Genomic DNA, 19,157 nt, shown 5'->3' with positions numbered 1-19,157 from the left:
CCCTTCTTTTTTTTTTTTTTTTAGTTTTTTTTTTTTTTTAATGATTTTTTATTATATTATGTTAGTCACCATACAGTACATCCCCGGTTTCTGATGTAAGGCTCGATGATTCATTAGTTGTGTATAACACCCAGTGCACCATGCAATATGTGCCCTCCTTACTACCCATCACCGGTCTATCCCATTCCCCCACCCCCCTCCCCTCTGAAGTCCTCAGTTTGTTTCTCATAGTCCATAGTCTCTCACGTTTCAATCCCCCTTCTGATTACCCCCCCTTTCTTTATCCCTTTCTTCCCCTACCGATCATCCTAGTTCTTATGTTCCATAGATGAGAGAAATCATATGATAGTTGTCTTTCTCTGCTTGACTTATTTCACTTAGCATTATCTCCTCCAGTGCTGTCCATGTTGTAGCAAATGTTGAGAACTCGTTCTTTCTGATAGCTGAGTAATATTCCATCGTATATATAGACCACAACTTCTTAATCCAGTCATCTGTTGAAGGGCATCTCGGCTCCTTCCACAATTTAGCTATTGTGGACATTGCTGCTATGAACATTGGGGTGCATATGGCCCTTCTCTTCACTACGTCTGTATCTTTGGGGTAAATACCCAGTAGTGCAATGGCTGGATCATAGGGTAGCTCAATTTTTAACTTTTTAAGGGACCTCCACACTGTTTTCCAGAGTGGCTGTACCAACTTGCATTCCCACCAACAATGTAGGAGGGATCCCCTTTCTCCACATCCTCTCCAACAATTGTTGTTTCTTGCCTTGTCTATTTTTGCCATTCTAACTGGCGTAAGGTGGTATCTCAGTGTGGTTTTGATTTGAATTTCCTTGATGGCTAATGATTTTGAACATTTTTTCATGTGTCTGTTAGCCATTTGTATGTCTTCATTGGAAAAGTGTCTGTTCATATCTTCTGCCCATTTTTTGATTTGTTTATTTGTTTCTCGTGTATTGAGTTTGAGAAGTTCTTTGTAGATCTTGGGTACCAGTCCTTTATCTGTAGTGTCATTTGCAAATATATTCTCCCATTCCGTGGGCTGCCTCTTAGTTTTTCTGACTGTTTCCTTGGATGTGCAGAAACTTTTAATCTTGATGAAGTCCCATAAGTTCATTTTATCTTTTGTTTCTCTTGCCTTTGGGGATGTGTCATGAAAAAGGTTGCTTTGGCCGATGTCGTAGAGGTTGTTGCCTATGTTCTCCTCTAGAATTTTGATGGATTCCTGTCTCACATCGAGGTCTTTCATCCATTTGGAGTTTATTTTTGTGTATGGTGTGAGATAGTGGTCAAGTTTCATTCTCTTGCATGTAGCTGTCCAAATTTCCCAGCACCATTTGTTGAAGAGACTGTCTTTTTCCCACCGGATGTTTTTTCCTGCTTTATCAAATATTAGTTGCCCAAAGAGCCGAGGGTCCATTTCTGGGCTCTCTATTCTGTTCCATTGGTCTATGTGTCTGTTTTTGTGCCAGTACCATGCTGTTTTTGTGATCACAGCTTTGTAGTACAGCTCGAAATCCGGCATTGTGATGCCCCCAGCTTTGTTTTTCCTTTTCAACAGTTCCTTGGAGATTCGGGGCCTTTTCTGTTTCCATACAAATTTAAGGACTGTTTGTTCCAGTTCTTTGAAAAATGACCTTGGTATTTTGATCGGGATAGCATTGAAAGTGTAGATTGCTCTGGGTAGCATGGACATTTTAACTATGTTAATTCTTCCGATCCATGAGCATGGAATATCTTTCCATCTTTTTATGTCTTCCTCAATGTCTTTCAGGAGTGATTTATAGTTTCTAGAATATAGGTCCCTTACGTCTCTGGTTAAGTTAATTCCAAGGTAACGTATGGTTTTTGGTGCTATTGTAAATGGGATGGATTCCCTAATTTCTCTTTCTTCGGTCTCGTTATTCGTGTATAGAAATGCAACTGATTTCTGAGCATTTATTTTGTATCCTGCCACGTTACTGAATTGCTCTATAACTTCTAATAGTTTGGGAGTGGCTTCTTTTGGGTTTTCCATATAGAGTATCATGTCATCTGCAAAGAGAGACATTTTGACTTCTTCTTTGCCAATTTGAATACCTTTGATCCCTTTTTGTCGTCTGATTGCTGTTGCAAGGACTTCTAGTACTATGTTGAATAATAGTGGCGAGAGTGGGCATCCTTGTCGAGTTCCTGATCTTAAGGGAAAGGCTTCCAGCTTTTCCCCATTGAGAATAATATTTGCAGTAGGCTTTTCATAGATGGCTTTTATGAGATTGAGAAATGTACCTTCTATTCCTACACTCTGAAGGGTTTTAATCAGGAAAGGATGCTGTATTTTGTCAAATGCTTTTTCGGCATCGATTGAGAGGATCATATGTTTCCTGAGTCTTTTCTTGTTGATATGATGTATCACGCTAATTGATTTGCGAATATTGAACCACGCTTGCATCCCAGGTATGAATCCCACTTGCTCGTGATGGATAATCCTTTTAATGTACTGTTGGATTCTATTAGCAAGTATCTTGTTGAGGATTTTGGCGTCCATATTCATTAGGGAAATCGGTCTGTAATTCTCCTTTTTGAGGGGGTCTTTGCCTGGTTTGGGGATCAAGGTAATATTGGCCTCATAGAATGAGTTTGGTAGCTTTCCTTCTGTTTCTATTTTTTGAAATAGCTTTAGGAGAATAGGTATTATTTCTTCTTTGAATGTTTGGTAGAATTCCCCAGGAAAACCGTCCGGGCCTGGAGTTTTGTTATTTGGAAGGTTGTTTATCACTGACTCAATTTCTTCATAATTAATTGGCCTGTTTAAGGAATCAATTTCTTCCGGTTTCAATCTTGGTAGTTTATAGGTTTCCAGGAAGGATTCCATCTCTTCCAGATTGCTTAGTTTATTGGCATATAGCTGTTGATAAAAATTTCTAATAATCCTTCCAATTTCAATGGTGCTCGTCGTGACCTCTCCTTTTTCATTCATAATTTTAATAATCTGGGTCCTTTCTCTTTTCTTTTGGATAAGTCTTGCCAGTGGTCTGTCAATTTTATTGATTCTCTTAAAGAACCAGCTTCTAGTCCTGTTGATCTGCTCTACTGTACTTCTGGTTTCTGCTTGATTGATTTCAGCTCTAATTTTGGTCAACTGCTTCCTCGTGCGTGGATTAGGCCTGTCCCTCTGTTGCTGTTCCAGCTTCTTGAGGTGAGAATATAAAAACTGCATTTTAGATTTTTCTATTCTTTTCTTGGATGGCTATGTATTTCCCCCTTAGGACTGCCTTTGCAGTATCCCATAGGTTTTGGACTGTTGTATTTTCATTCTCATTGGTCTCCATAAATTGTTTAATTTGATTTTTGATTTCCTGGTTTATCGAGTCATTCCTGAGCAGGATGGTTCTTAGTCTCCAAGTGTTTGAGTTTCTTCCAAATTTTTCCTTGTGGTTGAGTTCCAATTTCAGAGCGTTGTGGTCTGAGAATATGCAGGGGATAATTTCAATCTTTTGGTATCGGTTGAGACCTGTTTTGTGTCCCAGAACATGGTCTATTCTTGAGAATGTTCCATGGGCATTAGAATAGAATGAGTATTCTTTGGTTCTGGGGTGTAGTGTTCTATATATATCTATGAGGTCCAACTCGTTGAGTATGGCATTCAAAGCCTTTGATTCTTTGCTTAGTTTTTGCCAGGGTGTTCTGTCTATTTCTGATAGTGGAGTGTTGAGGTCCCCTACTATTAATGTATTTTTATTTATATGTCTCTTTATTCTGGTTAAGAGTTGGCTTGTGTATCTTGCTGCTCCCCTGTTGGGGGCATATATATTTATAATTGTCATATCCACTTGTTGAATACTTCCTTTAAGAATAATATAGTGCCCTTCTGCGTCTCTAACTATAGTCTGTAGTTTAAAATCCAATTTATCTGATATGAGAATTGCTACCCCAGCTTTCTTTTGAGGTCCATTTGCGTGAAAGATGGTACTCCATCCCCTTACTCTCAGTCTGAATGCATCTTTGGGTTTGAAATGAGTCTCTTGTAGACAGCAAATGGATGGGTCATTTCTTTTAATCCAATCTGCAACCCTGTGACGTTTTATGGGATGGTTCAAACCATTTACATTAAGACTGATTACTGAGAGATATGATTTTAATGTTGCCATGTTGCCAGTAAAGTCTTTGTTTGTATTGGCTGTGACTTTCTGTTCTGTATCACTCTTGGGGCCTTTTTACTTTTATAGAACCCCCCGTAATATCTCCTGTAGGGCTGGTTTCATGGTTACAAAATTGGTTAGTGACTGGCGATTCTGAAATGTCTTTATTTCTCCATCAATTCTGAATGACAGCCTTGCTGGATAAAGGATCCTTGGCTGCATGTTTTTCTCTGAAAGAGCTTTAAATATGCTCCCCCAACCCTTTCTCTCATTCCAGGTCTGTGTAGACAGGTCTGACGTAATTCTGATGCTTTTGCCTTGGTACGTGAGAAATTTCTTTGCCCTGGCCGCTTTCAATACTGTATCCTTGCATCTAATATTTGTGAATTGCACTATGACGTGACGTGGCGTAGGTTTGTCATGGTTGAGCTTGGGAGGGGTCCTCTCTGCCTCTTGGACACGAATGTTTGTTTCCCTTGCTAGATTAGGGAAGTTTTCAGCTACAATTTGTTCAAATATCTCTTCTAGACCTCTGTTTTTCTCCACCCCCTCGGGGATGCCGATGATTCTAACATTGGATCGTTTCATTGAGTCAGTAATCTCCCGTAACCTACGTTCGTGGGCATGGATTTTTTTAAGACCATCTTCTATTTTCATTTTTTCCTCTATTAACCCATCCTCCAATTGACTAACCCGTTCCTCTGCTTCTGCGACCCTGGCCGTCAGAGCCTCTAGTTTTGCCTGCATTTGGCTCATAGAATTTTTAATTTCTGTCAGATTCGCTCTCATTTCTGTCCTTAGGGATTCTATATTCTCAGTAACCTTTTCGTTAATAGTTTTTTCAATTCTACTCATCATTTTGACCATCGTTACTCTGAATTCCATTTCTGATAATTTGGTTACATCCATATCCATTATTTCTGTGGCAGAGGCCACAGACTCACTGTCTTTTCTTTGCTGGGGGGGGCTTCTCCTTCTTGTCATTCTGATGAGAGGTTGCGGGGTTTCCAGAGCCCAAATTATTGACTGAGTCCCAGGCCGTGCCCCTTGTTTTATAGGGATCTTAGGGATGTGGGCTTCTTCTTTAAAGATTTTATTTATTTATTTATGTGGCAGCCAACCAGCGAGAGAGGGAACAGAAGCTGGGGAGTGGGAGAGGAAGAAGCAGGCTCCCAGCGGAGGAGCCCGATGAGGGACTCCTTTCCGGAACGCCGGGATCACACCCTAAGCCGGAGACAGGCGCTCAATGACTGCGCCACCCAGGCGCCCGGGTTGTGGGCTTCTTGATTTTTCAGCCTGCCTTCTGTGTTCTGGGGGAGGGGCCTGCCGCGCCGATACTCAGGCAACCCTGTTTGGGTAGAGTCTCCGCGTCCCTTGCGAGGGGGGATGGGGATGGGCACTCCTTGAGCCGGTATTTCCAGGCTTTTGTTCTCTGGCGGCTTTCCCTGGCGGTCTGCTGTGCCTCTTCTGAGAGTCAGAGCAGCAGCGGCCAAATTTCAGCCTCTGTCACAGAACAGAGGGATTGCGGCCCGTTCTCTACTAATGTTCTGGCCACTTTAACTCTGTTACTGTTGGTGCTGCTCAACCCTGCAGCGTCCGGGATGTGCGCCCCACACCCGGCGTCCCAGCCCTCACTTCCAGGGCCGGCGCGTCTCTGTCCTTTGTGTTTCTAATGCCGCCAGCCGCCAGCCGCCCCGCGCGCGCTCCCGGATCTCCCGGTCTCAGTCTGGATCCAGTGAGCGCACCAGGATTCCGGTGTTCCGCGAGATGCCTGGTGGCGCGCACCCGGCTCACGGTCTCAGTCTGCTGTTTTGCGGGTGCCGTCCGCGAGCCCCGCCCGCTCTCCCGTGCAAGTGGCTACCGCTTCCCGGCACCCGAACGCGGCTCCCTCCCCCTTCCGTTTATCTTCTGATATCTGTGCACAGTTTCATGGCTCCCCGCTTCGTACCTCAATACTCAGCGCTGGAGATGTTCATTTGTAGAGATCCAGATGCGTCTTCCTGCGTCTCAGGCTGGTTCCGTGGTTGTTTAGGCTGGTCTGGTACCTATCCAGCTCGACTCGGAGGACCGGCTGAAAACGGTGTCTCCTACTCCTCCGCCATCTTGGAAAGCCCCTTGCCTGTGCCCTTCTAAAGGATTACTCTTAGGTCTCTGACCCTGCCCTTAATCCTTCTCAGGAGTAGCGGAGTAACACCGGAAACCTATGGGAAAAGAAGCTTGAGAGAGGCTCCCAAGGATTCCATACTGTCATACTAGCATTCATTAGCCCTTTAGGATTCATTAAGATTTTGGCTGTTTTCTTCTTCCCTGCTTTTATGATGGCCAGTCCCTCCGACAGCACTCCGTCAAAGGTGACAGTGTGTGTGTCCCATCTGTCCTTGGAGATCCGTGCCATTCTCTAACTTAGTTCACCTGGTTGTCTTGTAACCTCAGGTCTCTGACAGGCTCAATACAAGTTATGCTTCTGTTGATTATACGGCTTTTTCTGTGGCTTTCTGTATCTTCGTGGATGCAGAACGATGTTGCAGCTTTTTAAGAGTCACTGGTATTAAAGGAAAATTTGAGTTGTAAATAAAAATGCCAGTCAGAAATGGATAAAAGCCAAATCAAAAGAAGGCAATAAAACCAGAATCCCAAACTTAATGGGAAAACTGAGAGGCTTTAAATTTTCTTCTCTTGGTTGACTCTACTTGCTTGGCATTCTTCTTTTTTCTTTCTCAAGAAGTAACTGCTTACAGTGGCAGGAATCACTCAATAGAATAGCTTGATTCTGAGGGCGGGGGTGAGGGAAGGAGGAAGATCACCTCTCCCTGCCCTCTTTGCCTTCCTGAGAAGGAGAGGAGAAAGGGAGGCCTGGGAAAAGAAAACAAGAAAGAGACAGCAAGCAGGCACTGCAGAGGTTCGCAGCTTCTCAGGCAAGGGGTGTGAAGGGCAGTATCCTGAAGAATGGCAGATGTCCACAGTGCCAGGGAGTGCAATATCATGATTCCAGACAAGTCTTGATTCCCCAGCATCCCAGGCACAGTCACATCAACTTGCAGCTTGGATATGTTTAACCCTCTGCATCCTTGCTACTCCAAGCATGGTCTGGGGACCAGTAGCAGCAGCAGCACCTGAGAGCTGGTTAGAAATGCAGAATGCAGGTCCCGTTCAGACCCGATGAATCAGAACCTGCATTTTAACAAGATCCGGAGGGATTCTTATGCAGTTGGATCTTTGAGAAGTGGTGTTTTACATAATCGCTGTTTCTTTTCCCCTTTAGCCAACTGTGCTTTTAATAATGAGATTAAAATCCTTCAAAGTCAAAATATTGTGAAGGTAATCCTACCTTAAGAATAAACTGGGACATAGTGCACAAAATTAAGGCATTTAAATGAATTTTCTAGTTAAATTAATTTAATTGAACAATGATCATTGATAGATATGCATACTTAAAGCTTCTTATTTTCAGATTCTTTCTTGAGTTTTGGTTCCTAGCACTCAAAGACCTTGACTCTTGCTTGTAGCAGGGATTTTTCTGTTGCTTCTTCATATAAAGGTATTTCTTAGACCTATGAAGCTAGCCTCAGACAGGCAGTTTGGCCTTCCTTTCCACCTTGGTTTCAGTTTAAGAAACGGGTTCCTGCGTGAACCTTCTATTGATGCTTCAAAACCTGGCCTGAAGGGTTCCAGCAAGGACCCATCCCTCTGTGAAGGTCCTTGCCAAGAGCCCTCAGCTTTCGAATCTTCGCAACTTCGAGTACCTTGTGATGCAACGGTGGGAATGTGCTGCCAGAATTCTAATTTTCTTTATTTTTCCTCAACTTTCAATAAAAGTTAATTTTACATTGATCCCAACTCTTAAGTTGTCCTCTTTCCTTTGATGCTGTAAAAAAGCCAGCCATGCTCCTGGATTATAGTGCCGGCTTCCTTGTGTCTTTCCTTTCGCTTTTGTACCCAGGTATTTTAAGGCCTGCCTTTCCTCCCCTTCAGTGGGAGACATGAAGTCAGAGAGTTCTGGTGATATTATTACATTGTTTTAACATATCCTTTTCAGGTGGGACCATCACGTGTGTGTTCTCAGCAGGTAGACCGAGAAGGGCACAAGGTCATGCCTCCTCGCTGAGCCAACCCAGGCAGAGTTGTCTCCGTTGCCCAAGGCCACTAAATTCTGCTTTAACGTCCGTGGTCATCCTTAGCTGCAAGGGAGTCTGGGAAATGGATCTTTGAGTTGGGCATATTGCTGCTGCAGAGGAAATCAGGGTTGGGTTTGCTATGGGTGGCGAACAAAATGCAGACTGCAGACAGGTAGCTAAACATTGGCTTTATTCCCAGGGATGCTGGACTGGAGAAGGAGCTTAAATTATGGTCAGGGTCAGCTGTAATCAGGTCTCCTATTACTTTTGCTGCTGAAATATTCATTAATGGCAAAGAAAAATAAATACTGCTGAGGCCAGAAGTAGAAGGGAGGGTGCCCAGACCTCCGAGTCCTTTCCCTCACTCAGTCTCAGCCACTTGAGAAGTCACTCCCTTGAAGAGGAGTGAAGGGATGCAGCAAAGGGAAGCAATCACCTTCTAGTAGTTTTAAGAAGACAAAGGGTTTTGTTTTATGTGCCCAGGGAAAGGTCCTGGGGAGGAGAGCATGGTGCCCCTCCTTAGAATTGTTATAAACATATGCGTGTGTCTCACACACACACAAACACACACACAATCTTAGTATATATTATTCCGTAGTGTGATGTGGTTGTGTTGTATTTGTTTCTTTATACACTTTTCTTGACTCCTGCTGTTAATGACCTTGTAGTATAGACAGTCATCGGCTATGGGAGTTAAGAAAAGGGAGAATTCGCATGTACTGAAGTTGTGAATTCCTCACAAAGGCGGTGCAGACGAACTGTGTATACACTGTAAAGTGTGGGTAGTGTTGTCCCAGGTAGAGAAGGGTGGTGATTCCTGGCGAATGCAGCATGGGCTGTAGCCAGCAGACTTCTAGCTACTTTGGAAGCACCGTGCAGGATTCTTCATAAGGTCCCCTCCATTGCCACACAGCAACCCACCAACAAACAAACAAGCTGCTGCTACTCCCCTCACCCGCTGGCATGCAGTTAGTTCTGGCCCCTCTTTGCAGGCTTGTCATCCTTGACTCCTACTGTCATGCTGATTTGGAAACCCACAACAAGCCCAGCTCCCTACACAAGGCTCAGCTCAGGCTTGTGAGCTGACAGCTAATTGTTGCTGCTGATTGCTTTGCTGACAGTGCTTTGTGGCTATTTTGGTTTTTCTCGAGCATTCCTTAATTAGAGGAAATGACATCGTGTGCTGTCCAATCAGTCTCTTGTTGGATATTATTACATTTGTAGGAGAATCAGGCAACATTTGGGTTTCTTCCTGACAAGCTGGTATGAGGGTCGTGGCCTGCGGTGCAGTTGGCTTTTGGCAAAGTAGTGACACCCCCGAACCCAGTTCTGAGACAGGTGTGCCACTGGTGTGAGGGAAGAACATTTTACATTTCCAGTGTGGACTCAAAGTACTCGAGGCTCCATGGGGCCCCCTGTTCATGCAGCAATGTCACACTGACACTGTACTCATCATAGCGGCTGTTGCCCTGATGGGATGCTGACTCTCTTCTCTCTGCGATGAATTATTTCAGGGTTCCTCTGATATTTACCTTTCTGGTGACATGGAGAGATGCTTCCGTTTTTCCCTGGAGACATACATATATGACCAGAGGATGGCTCCTATTTGGTGAAGTTTTAGAGGTGGTTTGCTATGTAGTATGAGAGAGATAGTAAGTGAGATCTTGCTACATTGCTTTAATTAACAAGAAGAACGAGCTTGTTAGAAACTATTCTGAATTATAAAATAAGTTTGAAGAGCTTTACAACTCTTCACAGAATAACTGAAGTCCACAGAATAACTTTTACTAGCTGTATTTTAAGTAGGACTACCTTCTAAAGCTACTTTGCTGAATGCTTTATTTTGGAATAGCTGTGTTTATTTTCACATAAACCATGTGTGAAAGTTTAAAAAATCAGTTTATCTGTCTAATGAGTATGGACCGTATTTTTTTTCCCTAAGTTTTTTGGTTTTGGTATTAACTGCTTTGCAACAAGGATTATTAAGCCTGCTAGGATGCCGTCAGGCTTACCAAAACAGCATGAGACACAGTTCCTGCCCTCAAAGAACTTACCTTCTAATTGGGAAACTAACATTCTCCAGTAGTCCTTTCTGCATGGCTTCCTCAAAGCATCTATGTGGTTATGTGGTTCTTCTCCAGGAGTGTTGAGTGTTGGAGCAGAGAACACAGAATACAGGATGACTCCAGGGTTAAAAAGGGAAGAGAACAAAGATACTGAGGGTTCTGTGGAGAGATCATAAGCTTCTCAGATTGTGCCCAGAAGGAAAGGAACCCAAGAGGTCTGTGTGTGTAGGTGGGGAGGGGTGGGAAGGATCACGAAGATGGAGGAAGTGATTAATGGACATGGCTGGTGGGTGGACGCCAAAGACAGAAGGACTCCATGAGGTCACCAGAGACGTAGAGAATGTTAAGGGGCAGGAGAGATAGAGCAAAATGCTACCTATTTCCTGCAAGTCTCTCTTATCTCTTCAACCAAAGGGTAAAAAGGGGCCAGGCCTGATGTTTCTTTTGTGTCTCTTTCAGCTCTTGGTTTACTCTGATGCCCTAGCATGTGCTTCCTAAATATTTCCTGAAGAAATTCAGCTCACTCCTGGGTGTTGTGAAGATCATCTGGGGTTAGTGATCTAATTTCTTTCACACATATGGAAATGATGGAGGTGCTCATTGGTTCATGTCTCTGGTGAGCCCCAAAGTGATTCCTGGCATAATCTGCTGGCGTGAGCATGCACACATGCGCTACAGTGAGGAGGAAGTCTCTGTCATCTGATATGTGTTCATTACTGTTGGGTGAAGGGAAAATATGATCACCCGGGAGACAGTCTATGTAGACTTCAGAGAGTCCCACGTGCCAGATGTGATTTTTGCCGCACCGGTAAAGCCAAAAATGGTTTCTTTATATAGGCCAATAGTTTTCATTTTCCTTTTCATGATTTTTCCGGCTAAGTGCATTTGAAGCTCCACATGAGCAACTTAAATTTCTTTCTGATCTGTTGAGCAGGGGTGCTCAACATTTAACTTCTTCAGTTTATATTTAGTTGAAGCCGTCCTCATGAAAGACTTCCACGACTGAAGTCACAGCAAAAACTAGAGAATAAAATTTTAATTTGGAATAAAAGCTAAAACTTTACAAGATAATTCCTATACACTCTTGTATATTTTATAAGTAACTTCCTGCTCCCTGGGTGCCACGCCCACTGTGAGTTCTTTGCAAGGGTGTCCTACAGTCACGGGGTTACCCAAGTGCCGGTCCAGCGCTGGGACACAGCAGAGGCTCACAACTGTGTTTACCTGTGGCGAATGTGTCAGATGTCCAGTTCAAACACACCCGCAGTGTCTCTAATGCAGATTTTCTTAGATAGCATTGTAAGGTTCCTTAACCTGTACCCCAGACACCACAGACTTGATCAGAATCATGCGGTTACCATGGTATCCAGAGAGCCCTTAGAAGCTCATCGACTTCTCCAGGCAGAGAAAAAGATGGTAAACTGCTCGAATAGAACATTTTCTACCTTTAAGCTAAGAATAGACACTATCTTTATCTGAAACAGCAAATCTGATTTTTAAGACTTCTCTCAAGCATAATCTTTTATAAGATATCTGCTGAAAACTGCTCACAGGTTTATATGTGCTAGAACTGACGGTAGCAGATTTTCTTTCATTGCTGATCTGGAAGCTTCTTTTTGAATAAAATAGAAATGTGAATGGCTCTGGCTGAGAAATTCCTTTCAATTTTAGAGAAGAGTCAAAGTAACCGAGCCCTCCTGTTTGTTCAGGGAGAGTGAAGCAAAAATGGGTCTACCATGAATAAAACGGCAGCCCTACTTTCTTCACAGGAGACTTCTCCTCTCTGATGCAGTTCTTTGATGTTAATCTAATTCTCACTAATTGCTAACTCCAAAGCGACAGAGTTTAGATCTTTGAAAGGATTGCTTTTTATAAAATCTTACTGTCTGAAATTTCTGGTTAATGGAAAGGCCACTGAACTACTATCATTTTGCCTTAGAATTAGTGGACAGGGGCTGTTTAAGTCATTAATTTGTATTGCTTGACATTTTTATAACATTTTGCAATGTTCAGAGCACATTTACATCCATTATTATTTGAGCTATGTGACAACCTTTATAAGGCAAAGAGAGATTTTTTTTATTCACTTTTTTTTTTTTGAATGAGGGGATTGAGAGTGAGAAAGATTATGTCTCCTTTAAAATCAGTTCGTACCAGTTCTTCCTGTTTCTAAGTCATGGTGGGCAAAGCGTGAGGATAGGAAGGATGAACCTATAGCTTGTTTGGTACTTATCTGTTTAATTGTCTGTCTTCCTGATTTGACTTTAAGCTCCCTGAAGGTGGAAATTATTTTATTCATTGTTAGATTTCCAGGGCCTACAGTAGTGCCTGGCACATAGTAGTGCTCAATTAACGTTTTTCTGAATAAACAAGTAATAATAATGGTGACATTTTCACCTCTACCTATCCCACTCCAATGGCATAGAAAATGTTGAATATAAGAATTACAGGCTTCCTAAAATAAATAGTGCTGTGGATAAGTGGGAAGCACAGATCATCAGTCCATCAAAGTAATGGGTGAAGAATACTGAACTGAGCTGTACTCACAGTCTGTTTGGTTGGCCCTGCCCTCTTGGAAACTCTGTTGGGAGAAATAAAAAGGACATGCATTGCAAAAAACCTTGATCTCAGAGGGAGGAGGAAGTGGAAGAACTCTACTGTCACTTTCTTTGTTTGGTTCTATAATTACCTGTACCTTTTCAAGTGTTTTTATGCAAGAAACTAAATACAGAGACTGGTCGAGGGATGAATCATTCTAATTAACTGGGATAGAAGGTGAACTTTGACAAAGCTTCAATTGCCTCTTTTCTTTAAATAGTCAAGTAATTATGCTGTAATTTAGCATCAGTAAACAATTCTTTCCATCCTTATCTCAACCAGAACTAATAGTTTCCAAGTCCTTTAGGGGTGGTGTTTTTTAAGGTTCAGTCCTCGAACCACCTGCTTAAGTACCTGCTGCTGAAATTCTGATTAAGGGGTCTGGTGCAGGGTCTGGGAATCTCCTCTTCTTCTTCTTCTTCTTCTTCTTCTTCTTCTTCTTCTTCTTCTTCTTCTTCTTCTTCTTCTTCTAATAAATGTGTTACTTTAGAATAATTTTATATTCATAGAAAAGTTGCAAAGGTAGTACAGAAATTTCCTATATTTCCTTCACCTAGCTTCCCCTAATGTTAACCTCTTATATAACCAGAATGTATTTGTCAAAATTAAGAAATTAAATCAGCAATAATGCTAAGCTACAGACTTTATTCCAGTTTCACTAGTTTTTACACTAACATCCTTTTCCTGTTCAACCTAGGACATTCCATATTCCATTTTGTCATCCTACCTCCTTTGTCTCCTTGGATCTGTGATGGTTTTCCAACTTTTCCTCAGATCTGCATTTTTAACCCCGGCGTTCAGAAGCATGTGGTGGGAATGCGTAGGGGGGAAAGGGAATGTGAGTTGGGGGACCTCCCCTTGTCTGAGGAAACCTTGTGCTTTTTGTTCCAAGTCATGCTCCTATTGGTCAGGGACCCAGCAGGAAACAGGAGGCATACTCTGCAGGACTCTGAAGAGAATTGAGCAAAAGTACTATTTACAGAGGCGTAGACAGAATGAAAGAAACAAAGAAGGGATATTAAGACAACCAGGAGTGCTTCATAATGAGAAGCTTCTACTGTCTTTGAGTTAGGGCCACTCAGGTGGAGCAGTAGTCAGGGGTGTGTAGTTGGAGAGCCAGCCACTGCCAGAACTGTGGGATTCCAATGTACAGAGGACATGGAGGAGGGAGAGCCAGGTAGTTATCGTCTCTACCCTGGCCTCCTGCTCGTGCCTCCCACTGGCAGAACTCCACAAGGAGCCAGAAGGCAGGGGATGGGCAGCATAGTTCCTGGGCACGGATGAGGGAAGGTTGGGTGGAGAATGGGTCTGGAGAATGGATTAAGAGAGAGGTGGAGGTGAGAATCAGCACCGTGTGAAGCAAAATGCGGAAGAGAGAGCCTCATTAGTTCATTGTGCCTGAGTTAAATGTCTGCTCGGCTTATTAATTCATAGCTCCTGTGTCATTAGGGGCCTGTAGCTTAATAATAGTAATAAAAAAGGGGATCCATAAAAGCATTATATTTAGCCTTGGAAACTGTGCAGTTTATCAGCTTGTTGCAAATTTACAAATATCCATTTGGTGGGTTAATGATAATAAAGAGAACAGTAGTCTCCAGCTTAATAAAGAAATATCCAGAGTGAAGAAAAAGAGGAGCCATCTGAGATATAGTCTTAGAATTGATCATGTATTTTTAGTGTCATACCACCTTGTACGATTTGGATAAAACAGTGCTTTAAATTTTTTTTTCTATTTTGTTAAATGGCCCTAGTTTTTGAAAGGCATTATCATCACCCTTTCTACAGTATAGTGAATTGAATTTGGGCACCGAAGGAAAAAGATTCAGACAATGTTCTTTTTCTAATTGCAAAAGAATAGGAATGGAATAAAAGCTCATCTTTTTCAAGCGTCCATGTGACTTATGGAGAATCTCTAGTCTTCGGAACTGGCTTTCCTGGGGTTTATCCGATGGGAATATATTGATGGTGGGGATGAAAGTGTTATATTTTCCCCTCTCATTTCAAAAAAGGAGAAGTTAGAAAGGAGGAGTATTAGCTGTATTTTGCTGGTTTTGACATTAAGCTTGACATTAAATCATTGTTTGCCCAAACAGAAAGCTTGGTGGAGGTTTGTTTTGCTTACGCATGTTTTTCACAGATATTGGTCTCCTTTTGTGTTTGCTCGCCATCCTCAGCCAGGACACAAACACTTCTGTATTTATTTTGCACAGTGGTTGCTTTGGGATCTTGGCAGGAAACAGAATTCACCTCAGAGGGTTTGAATGAAGAGAGTTTAATGACGGGGCTGTTGCAGACCTGTGGGCTGTTACAGGAACAAACAAGGGGTGGTTCAGCACCCAGGAACTAACTGCAAAGGGGACGCCATTGCCCAGGCTGAAGGGACAAGAGGAACAAATAGTAGAGTCCAGTGAGGGTTGTAATTATGGAGGAGGGGCCACTCAACAGAAGCCATAGCTGTGAAGGGAGAGAATTCTTGCTAGACACTGTGGTAAAACAGAGAGAGAATAGGGAAAATAGCACCACACTGCTTTCTTCCCACTTTCCCATATTTGACTGGTGTCCCCCATTAATCAAACCCAACAAGAAGCTAGAGGCCCAGGGAGTCTAGGTGATCACAGCCCCTCTACCCCCCACCTCCGGACACGAGAAGTGGGGTATGGTTGGGGGTGCTGTAGAGGGGGGATTGGGAATAACCAACAAAGTGGCCCATTGCCACTGAACCCTCAGGATGATTACTTGTGACATTAGGTCTGGAGAAAATGCAAAGTGGATGCATTAAATTAATGAGCAAATTAATTTTATATAAAGCCACTTTTATCACTTTAAAAACTTACTACTTCTCTAGAGTGTTCTGAATTTTAGCTCATAAAGACTCTGTTTTCTGAAGTTTTCTTAGCCTCACTGTGTGGTGAGAAACATACTGACCTTTACCATAATGTGGAGCCTCATTTTGACCTCCAAGGGCCCTGAGGGAGGGTATCACCATATAGCTCATGTTATTGGTTGTCCCAACTGCCATTTTCAGAGTTAAAAACGGTCATTAAAACAGGTGCAGTAGTTCCCTCTTATCCATGATTTTGCTTTCCGTGGTTTCGGTTATCTGCTGTCAACTGTGGTCCACAGGCTGATGATCTTTCTTCTAAGTATCATCAGGTCAGTAGTAGCCTAAGGGGACATCACCGTGCCTGTGTCGTTCATGTCACTTCATCTCATCACATAGACATTTGATCATCTCACATTATCACAAGAAGAAGAATGAGTACAGTAAGATATTTTGGGAGACCACGTTCATGTAACTTTTATTGCAGTGAATTATAATTGTTCTATTTTATTATTAGTTATTGTTGCTAATCTCTTACTGTGCCCAGTTTATAAATTAAACTTCATCATAGGTATGTATGTGTAGGAAAAAACATGGTATACCTAGGGTTTGGTACTATCTGCAGTTTCACGCATCCACTGGGGGTCTTGGAACATAGTCCCAACAGATAAAGGGAGACTACTATATGCTTTTATTGTTTTAATGGGTTGTTTCTGTTGAAGCTAAATGTAATTGCCAAATAATCATTTCCAGTTGTTCATTGATTATTTGTGCATGAATTATTTAATGAGAATAGACCCAGGTAACCAAGTGGCAGAAAGGCTCATTTTTTGGGAAAGACATTCACTCTAGCCCATACACCTAGTTGGAGATTAGTTGAAAATAAAAGCAAAGTAGCAAAGCCATCTTAAAAGCTTCTGACAACTTGAACCAAACCTGGTCCCGGGATCATTTAAGAATTTTTTCTAGGAGGCTCAGAGAAAGAAAGCTGAAAATAGACTGGTTGCAGCAATTTCAGAAAAAGGACCTGAAAATGTTTTCTTTAGCTGAGGGTTTTTGGTGAGTGACAAGTCAGCAGTGCCCAGAAAATTGCATTATTGGGAAAAGAAATTCATATTTGATTTTCCTTTTCCTTGTGGGCTATTTCTCTTTAATGCTTTATATCTTCAATCTTCAAATGTGATGCAGTGAAAGCGTATCAGTCTCCCTTATTTTCCGTAATAATTTTTTCTATGTAACCCCACTTTTTCTTTCCAAATTTGTGATGGATTCTTGGCAGGGCTACCTTCATCTAAAAGGGTCCAGAAAAAAATAAAATCATGCTCTTTGAAAATAGTATTCACTTATATAAGTTAGTTAGTTTACAGTATCAGTCTCAATTGTGTTTCCTGTTTCCTTAGCTTCGAACAATGTCTGGCCTGCCTTTGTCTTCAGCCACAGTGGCTGATCTGTTTGTATCATGAAAATGTTAAGGAAAAAGGTTAAAAAAAAAAATCTATAAGCTATTCTTCTAGTAGTCGATTGGCTTAAAGTTCAAGGGTTTTTCATAGCTTAAATGAGTTTAATTGCAATTTTGAGCAAAACTAAAGGAAAAAAAATCTGTCGATCATGCCTGATGACAAAGGGAATGTCATCACTTTGAGTAGCTAGAATCAATAAGCTGCTGATAGTTACTCTAAGTGGATACAAAGACCTCATTTGCCCTTATTGATCTGACCTGCGCAGGGTGTTAGAGCAGGTAGGAAGTGGTTAGTGCAAGGCTGTGCTACTTACTCTAACTTAAGAACCTGAACCCGTAGTAACGGGCATTCGCGCAGGTATCAAGATCACTTCTGTTCTTGCAGCTATTTCTGTCTCTGTCAGGATCGTTTTCCAGTGATCCCGTGGTGGTAAACATTGATGCATCTTTCTTTAACTCTGGTGCCTTCCACGCTCCCTCAAAATCAGTTAGTCACCATGGTGCTAGCTTTGCAGAAGAGATTCATTTCCTTTCCACTGTTATCTCAATAGGCAAGGACCTTCCTAATGGCCTGGTTATTGAGATAACCTCCTGCAAGGCTGCCAGCTCATAGTATTAACTTGCTCCTAGAAAGGAAGTGTCCTAGACCATCATATTTATCAGGATCTGCCTCTGCTCAGAAACTCTCAGCCAGTTATCACCTACAGAGTAAAATGCCTGTCAGTAACCAATGAATGAATTTCCACGAGCAACCGCTGTGGGCAAGGCCCTGTGTCCAGTGCTGTAGGAACACACACCATGTCCACTTGCCTGTTCACCTTGTGTCCTTGATTAGTTTATCATTTCCTATCGAGCAGGGATTATACTGATGTGTATAAGAGCACAGCAGCAACACTGGCTTCTAATCAGTGTTCCTGATTACGTATTTTCAGCCTAGGATGGCTCTTGAAGATTCGCAGCTTGAAAAATTATACACGCAGTCCCCTCAAGGCTGCTTGATGTGGCTCCTAATATTTTTGAAACTCTCTGTTTACAATTATCTTCTGAACTCTTAAGTTATAAAAGCAAGAGTCTCATTACTGCATTCTTTTGTTCAAGACACAATTTACGGAATGCCTGCTTCGTACCAGGTGCTGTGCCAAGTCCTTGGCATGCTAAGCTATGTTGAAGTCCACCAAACAAAGATTACCAGGGACACACCATAGTCAAACAAACTTAGGTTTATTAGCTTGAGGCTGCAAGGGGGAGCACATACCATGGAGGGTTTGGGGGCATTTCAATAGGGTGGAGATGGAGTTTAGGGAAGAATATCCACAGAGTTTGTAAAATTGGAGTTAGTCACAGAATGGTCTTGGCTAGAGATTGGTCAGAATTTATAAAGTACGAAGTTGCTGAAACAGTCCATGGTCTTTAGGACATATGACTTCGTGTGGAATTATTCTTAGACTAGTTTGTCTGTGGTCTGATGTAGAACACCATGGGTCTGAATGAGCTGGTGTTAAAGAGTCTGAACTTAGTTTGCTTGCATGTCATGGTTTGGTACAATTTTTCTGTTTTCGTGAGTCATAGTACAATTTTGCAAGTTGTGGTTTCTGTTTCAATTTTCAATCCCCCCCCCCCCCACATCCTATGGCCAGCAGAACTACTTTTCCCCTTTTTCAGAAGAATAATGACAAAGTTCTTGTCCTCAAAGTGTTCTCAGCCTAGGCTATTATAATATAATTTGATATGTTCCGTAATAGAGGTACAAAGAAGGTGTTACAGAGTTCAAAAGAAATAACTTTAAGAAAAAACTACTGTTTTGTTGAAATCCTAACATATACCGAGCTCCACATATATTACATACAAGGCAAGTTACATACATTATATTATTTAATCCTCAGAAACCATATGAAATTGGTGCTACTTTTCTTATCCTCATTTAAAGGCAAGAAATTGAGATATGAAGAGGTTAAATAACCAACTCAAGCTG

At 42.1% G+C, this 19,157-nt stretch overlaps 1 protein-coding gene across 9 annotated transcripts in view; it reads left to right on the top strand.

Moving 5' to 3' along the window:
* The window catches only part of NCALD (neurocalcin delta), a 390,461-nt gene that overhangs the window by 119,913 nt on the left and 251,391 nt on the right, over positions 1-19,157 (top strand). The window contains exon 4 of one of the 9 annotated variants that reach the window (XM_026495623.4): positions 10,767-10,858. The exons of the other annotated variants lie outside the window; for them this stretch is intronic. The gene's annotated coding sequence lies outside the window, so the exon portion shown is untranslated. The remainder of the gene's footprint in view (positions 1-10,766; positions 10,859-19,157) is intronic. 9 annotated transcript variants of the gene reach the window in all.

This window comes from Ursus arctos, unplaced genomic scaffold (assembly GCF_023065955.2).
Source record: "Ursus arctos isolate Adak ecotype North America unplaced genomic scaffold, UrsArc2.0 scaffold_6, whole genome shotgun sequence".
Lineage (NCBI taxonomy): Eukaryota > Metazoa > Chordata > Mammalia > Carnivora > Ursidae > Ursus > Ursus arctos.
This window is presented reverse-complemented; position numbering and strand designations above follow the sequence as displayed.